General features: G+C 54.2%; 1 non-coding gene across 1 annotated transcript; it reads right to left on the bottom strand.

Moving 5' to 3' along the window:
* Positions 1-2,450: 2,450 nt before the first annotated feature.
* On the bottom strand, positions 2,451-2,524 carry TRNAI-AAU (transfer RNA isoleucine (anticodon AAU)). The gene has a single exon. It is a non-coding gene; the product is annotated as a tRNA-Ile (tRNA).
* Between the last annotated feature and the right edge of the window lie 4,229 nt (positions 2,525-6,753).

The raw sequence follows: 6,753 nt of genomic DNA, 5'->3' as shown, positions 1-6,753 counted from the left end.
CTCCCAGCAAAGCAGAGTGAAGCCTCCTGCTAGGTTTCACCTCAGACCCTGCCTATCCCCTCCCTCTTCAGCCGTGAGCAGGGCACACGGCCCATGTTCCCTGGCAGAGGGTAACACCATCTCCACATTCTGCAACGTGCTTCTGATGGAGGGACCCCAGTCTGCTGCCTGCTCCTGAGCTCAGCTGCTCCCAGCTCACCCAGAGCACATGGCCTTGGATCAGCAGCTGCCCTGTCTGCTCTCCTGCCCACAGACACAGAGCCCACAGGAGTCACCCCAACTCCAGAACATTCTGCCTGCTAAACCTGCCCACCAAAAGTGATGCAGACACAACTCCCCCCTGTCCCCTCCAGGGGTGTCTCCCTGTCAGGTGCATGGGTCACATGTGCATCACCACGTTCTCTCACCAGAGGCAGCCCAGCCTTGTGGGAGGGCTCTATGGGCATCACTGCCTGCATCACAATGCCACTGCCTGGTGCTGCTGGGGTCTGGCAGCCTGGCTTTGCAGTGCCTGGTGTCCTCTGGACAGCTGCTGCTGGCTGGGTCACCTCCCTGGACCCAGAGTTTTGCTGAGCTACATGGGCAGTCTCACCAGATCACACCAGCATGAGCCCTCTAGGGATCTCTGGGCACACCGCCTAGTTCTTCAGCACCAACCAATTGCCCCAACCCCTCCAGCCAGCTCAGCGAAAGACCGAGATCCAGCAGGCATCATGAGTCACCTCACTTTCTCTCTCGCATTGGCTCAGAGAGGGAAGCAGCACAGCGCCCCAACTAAATCATCCCAGCCAGGGTCTGTTCAAGCCAGGACTGGAAAACCTCTAGGGATGAAGATTGCAACACCTGTCTAGGTAAAGCATTGCAGTATTTCACCATCCTCCTGGTGAAATAAAAGCAGCACGACTCAAATACTGGACTGTTACTGCTGTGACCTGCATTTGAAACCAGGTTGCTGCAGCCACAATGCAGAGTACGAACCCCTGTTCGATCACAGCAGGCTGCAGAAGGCCAGGATGGTGCTTTCTTTAACTGTATCAGGTTTCACCTGACAGTCTGGGACCCAGCACATGGCCCCAGGCATGGGCAGGGTTCTTGGGTTCCTGATGCACAAGGCAAGGTGAATGCAGCTTTCCCAGCCTGGGACTCAAACCCTGAAACCTCCAAATAAGGTCCTAACCCTGAGAGAGCCGGGCAGGTCACTGAAATAATATAGAAATAACAGACAGCTTTTTGCAAGGCTGTAAACCTCATTCTCCTCCAACGGTGCCAATTCCAAAACAGAGATTTTGGAATTGGGCTGTATAGGCAGGTAATTGGGGCTATTCAAAAATAAGTTATTCAAGAACAGCGTATTCCAAAACTACTCTGCTGTGCAGTGACATCCCCAGCATGGCCTCCAGGGTCTCTATTCACAGACAGGCTCTGCTGTGCATGGAGGAGCCATTTTGAAATATGTTTTCTTTATTCTGGGGCTGCCTTGTGGCGTGAAGGCGTTATTGTGAACTAGATTATTTTGGAGGAATAATTCTGGAATAAACTATTCTGAAATAACTCTGCACCTCTCTGGTCAGGGCCTGTCAGCATCATGTAAAGCACCAGAATGTCCACTGTGGCCTGTGACAGCTGCACTGGGGAGGCTGGTGCCAGTGCTGGAAGGTCCCGAGGAGTGGGAGGGGATCTGGTTTGCTTGGCCTTCTCCCTCTTAGGCCACCTGTGCTCCTCCTCCCATTTCACCTCTTCCAATCCCAGCTCTGCCTCTTCCCCTGAGCTCTGCTGCCAGCTGCCTGCTGCTCTCTCCTCCCCTCCCCACAGGCCTCTCCCCGTTCCCCAAGGACTCCCAGCCAACCCCACCTCTGCAGAGACCCCCCCACCCATCCTGTCACCTGTACCTCTCTGCCCCTCTCCTGAGCTCCCGTGGCCAAAGCTGCTCATCATGGACTTCCTACAGGGCCTGCTCCTTGTGCTTCTGCACCCCAACCCCAAGGGCCCTTCCTGTGCCTTCCCCAGCCCTCAGCCCACCAGAGCAGCAGCTGGGGGACCTGAGTGAAGAAGCAGAACTCAGGCAGGAAGAGGAGCAGGGCAGGCAGGGACTGGCACCACTGGTGCGTTACCTGGGCCTGTGGTGCTGCAGTAGCAGGTGTCCAGGGAGGGAGCCTGTGAGGCCAGAAGTCCTGTGAGGGGAGATGGGGAGCAGAGAAAGCCAATGGAGCTGCTGTTAGGGGCTGGTGCCCTTGGCAGAGGGCTCCTGCTGCTCCCTCCTGTGGGAGGTGTGTTGCAGAGTTGGGAATCTGGGGATCCTCACCTCCCCCAGGCCCACTCTGCAGCCCTTCCCTTAGCCTGGGGTGGTGATTCTGACTTGCTCCCTGCCAGCCTCTCAGCCTGGTTCCTTCAGCTCTTTTGGGCTTGTGTCCAGAGCCACCACAAGAAGGAAAGCGGAAAAGACCTACCCATGGCCAGGACGGGGTTTGAACCCATGACCTTGGCGTTATTAGCACCACGCTCTCACCAACCGAGCTAAGCGGCCAGTTGCAAAGGGTCTCACACGGGGCCTTTTTGGAAATGAGCAACAGGCAGCTGCAGGGCCACTGGACAGAGATTTACTCCCCTCCCCCACCAGCCTGACCTCCCCTTTCAGACTCTCTCACCCATCCCCCACTGCTCTGAGCCCAGCTTGGAGTTCCCCCAGCCCCAGCTGCCCCTTGCCAGCTGTCCTGGGCCCTGCAGTGGGTCCCTCAGATCCTGCCTCTCCCACCCCTCCCCAGTGCCCTGATCCCCTTGTCCCCTCAGACCCTGCCAACCCCCCCCACTGCCCTCTTCCCCTCCTCCCTCAGCCACAAGCCCTGCCCGGGTTCCCCTTCACACCTCCCGCCTCTCCCCTGGCACCCGGCCTCCCCCTCCCTCTGCACTGCACAGTCACCAGCTGAAACCTTGGGCCCTGCCCAGGGGCTGTGTCAGAACGTCTCCCACCTGCACAATTCATGTCCACTGCAGGAGTTTTGCTTCCCAGCAAGGTTAGGAAATGTTGGTGAGGAAGCAGAAGGAAGCTACAAGAGGGATCTCAGGTGCGTCAGGTCAGCACTGGGGACAGCTGGGGTGAGAGGTGAATTACCACTAGGGAGGGGGCAGAGCTGGGTGTGCCTGGGAGTGAGACGCTCCCTGTCACACACTGAGTGATTGGGCAGCAAAATGGCAAATGAAATTTAATGTGGGTAAGTGTAAGGTGATGCATGTTGGAAGAAATAACCCAAATTACACGTACTACATGATGGGGTCAAATTTAGCTACGACAGATCAGGAAAGGGATCTTGGAGTTATAGTGGATAGTTCTCTGAAGACATCCACGCAGTGTGCAGCGGCAGTTAGTAAGGCAAATAGGATGTTAGGAATTATTAAAAAAGGGATCGATAATAAGACAAAAGATATCATACTTCCCCTATATAAAACTATGGTACGCCCACATCTTGAGTACTGCGTGCAGATGTGGTCTCCTCACCTCAAAAAAGATATATTGGCATTAGAAAAGGTTCAGAAAAGGGCGACTAAGATGATTAGGGGCTTGGAATGGGTCCCATATGGGGAGAGGCTAGAGAGACTGGGACTTTTCAGTTTGGAAAAAAGGCGATTGAGGGGAGATATGATAGAGGTATATAAAATCATGAATGGTGTGGAGAAAGTGAATATAGAAAAATTATTTACCTTTTCCCATAATACAAGAACTAGGGGACACCAAATGAAATTGATGGGTAGTAGGTTCAAAACTAATAAAAGGAAATTTTTCTTCACACAGCGCACAGTCAACCTGTGGAACTCCTTGCCCGAGGAGGCTGTGAAGGCCAGGACTCTATTAGGGTTTAAAAAAGAGCTTGATAAATTTTTGCAGGTTAGGTCCATAAATGGCTATTAGCCAGGGATAAAGTATGGTGCCCCAGCCTTCAGTACAAGGGCAGGAGATGGATGGCAGGAGATAAATCACTTGATCATTGTCTTCTGTTCTCCTTCTCTGGGGCACCTGGCATTGGCCACCGTCGGCAGATGGGATGCTGGGCTGGATGGACCTTTGGTCTGCACCAGTATGGCCATTCTTATGTTCTTATGTTCTTAGTGTGTGCAGGGACAGGGCTGGGGGGTGTCTGTGCAGCGGCAGGGCTGGGGCAGGAGCTGCTCCCTCAGACAGGGCAGAACAGAGCTCCTGCCGACAGGGAATTGTGTCTGTGTTACAAACGAGCTGGAGGAGCTGGCTGGCACAGGCAGCCCCCAGAACCACAAAGCTGTGAGACACAGACTGTCTTCTGGCAGCCACAGCAGCACCTTCCCCACACCCATCACACCTGCCTTTTCCTGAGCTCCAGGCTGTGACTAGATTCTTTCCAACGCTCCTTTTCCATCAGCCTTTACCTTCCCCAGCAGGGAGAGACATTGCCAAGGGAGGACATACAACAGGGCACCACTGGGAGCTGATTGATGAACTCCTGTTTATTAGTCAGGTATGTTAGCCTGCGAAGCCGCAATAGTCTCCTTGTTATGTTACTGCTTCCTGATAGGGAGGTAACTGTGTTAGTCTGTGTCTTAAACCAAAAAACAGCCCTGTACCACTTTAAAGAAATGTGTCTTTGTGGGGCCAACCCACACGGTTGGACTGTCCACAACACCACCTTCCCATTCCCCAGCGCAGACATTGTGCCGGAGGGAAGCTGGAGTTGCTGCCCAGAGGACATTGAGGACAGGAGGAGTTAAAATTCTCCTTTCACATATTGTGCCCTCTGCAGTGTACAGGTCAGAGTCCACCAGTCTCCCCTCCTCTCTCCCCACCTGCCCCAGTGCCAGGATCCCACAGGACACTGAGGATGGGAGGAGTTAGGGGTTTTGTGGTTTTTATGTGCCTTTTGTGTTGCAGACCCTTGGGGTGCGTTTGCAGAGGGGGCTGCCAGGGGCAGGACATGAGCCCTGCAGGGCACTGGTGGGTGTGTCTGTGACATCACAAGGGCCTTTGGAAGAACCTCAGATGATTGGCTAAAGGAGGTGGGGAGGTGGTGACCTCACAGACAGTCCAGCACAATGGCCAGGTGGGACAGGCTGCAGGGCCGGGGCCATCTCAGAGACCCCCCAGGGCTTTGCCTCAGGGAGTCTCCTTCTTGAGAGCTCTGCCCCGGCGGCTGGGGAGAGAATTCATGGTGAGGAACGTGAGCACAAGGAGGATCCTCTTTGGCCCATTCTCCTTTCCCATGACTAACTGTGCTGGACGGCAGCGTCTGTGTGGGGAGGGTCAGAGTCTGATCCAGCTGGTGGGGGACAAAACAGAGACAGGAAAAACACCAGGTTAAGGTTCTGCCCTCGTCAGTGCTAAATTGTGTCAGCCTTAATGTGTTGTGCCAATATAACTGTGGGTGCATGAAGTGTTTGGGAGACCTGCAGCACCAGTGAGTGGCAAGACCAAGATTTCCTAATACCACATCTACACACAGGAAGCTAATTTCAGATGCAGCCAATGGACACACTATGGCTTATTTCAAATTAGGCTCTAGCCCCTGTGTTAGCAGCCCCTGTTTCCAAATAGCTGCTGTTACTTGTACTTGTACTTATACAAGGAGGTTTGCTTATTTCCAAATAAGCCGTCCCCTATTTATTTCTCAATTATTTCAAAGCAGCGGTTGCCTTGTGCAGAGGCTGCGATAGTTATTTTGAAATAACTTTGTTGTGTAGAACCTCCTAATAAATCCAGGGCTGTGACAGGCACAGCAGCAGCTGCTCAGAAGATAACAAGCCCTGCAGGTCAGGTCATCAGTATCCCAGCACCCCACTCTTTAGCACTCCAGTGAACAGGCATTAGGAAGGGTAATGGAGTAAAGGGAATAAAGGTCAGGGCTCCTCCCAGCAAAGCAGAGTGAAGCCTCCTGAGCAAGACTCTGGTCAGGTCTCCAGAAGCCACTCAGCTTCCTTCATGTCTTTGGACATTGCTGCCTATAGCAGTCCAGCAAAGGGTAACAGAGGAACACCCTGCACTTGTCTACTGGCTAGCAAGGGCTCGACCCCTTGGTTTTGTGAGAACCGTGCGGAACCCACCTAAACTATCCAAGCTACAGAGAAACAGCTCACAAGGGCCCTTTCAGAAAAGAGCAACAGGCAGCTGTAGGTACAGTGTGGTTCCTGGAGTGAGATTGTTGTCCCTCCCCCTCTGCTCAACATCCCACCCAGGCATCACCACAGCCCCTCCCCCACCACCCTGAACCCCAACCTGGAATCCCCCTCTCAGATTCTGTCTCCCTTTCCCCACTGCCCTGAGCCTTGGCTAGGAATTCCCTCAGACCCTGCTGCCCCTCACCTGCTGTCCTAGGCCCTGCCAGGTGTCCCCTCAGACCCTGCCTATCCCCTCCCTCTCTTCCCCTGAGTATGACATTAACATGGCCCATGTTCCCTGGCAGATGGGTAACAACATCAGCCCCTGCTGCAATGTGCTTCCGTTGGAGGGACCCCAGTCTGCTGCCTGCTCCTGAGCTCAGCTGCTCCCAGCTCACTCACAGCACATGGCCTTGGAGCAGCAGCTGCTCTGTCTGCTGTCCCACCCGCAGGGAGCTGTGCATTGCCAGCCTTGTGGGAGGGGTCTATGGGCATCACAGCCTGTGTCACACTATCACTGCCTCAGGGTGCTGGTGCCTGGCAGCCTGGCTCTGCACTGCCTGGTGTCCTCTGAACAGGTTACTCTGCCTGTGTCGCTTCCCTGGATTCAGAGTTTCACTGATCTTGATGGGCAGGTGA

The sequence above is a fragment of the Carettochelys insculpta genome, unplaced genomic scaffold (assembly GCF_033958435.1).
Source record: "Carettochelys insculpta isolate YL-2023 unplaced genomic scaffold, ASM3395843v1 scaffold_0035, whole genome shotgun sequence".
Classification (NCBI taxonomy): Eukaryota; Metazoa; Chordata; order Testudines; family Carettochelyidae; genus Carettochelys; species Carettochelys insculpta.
Note: the sequence above shows the minus strand (reverse complement) of the source record. Positions and strands in the feature narration are given on the sequence as shown.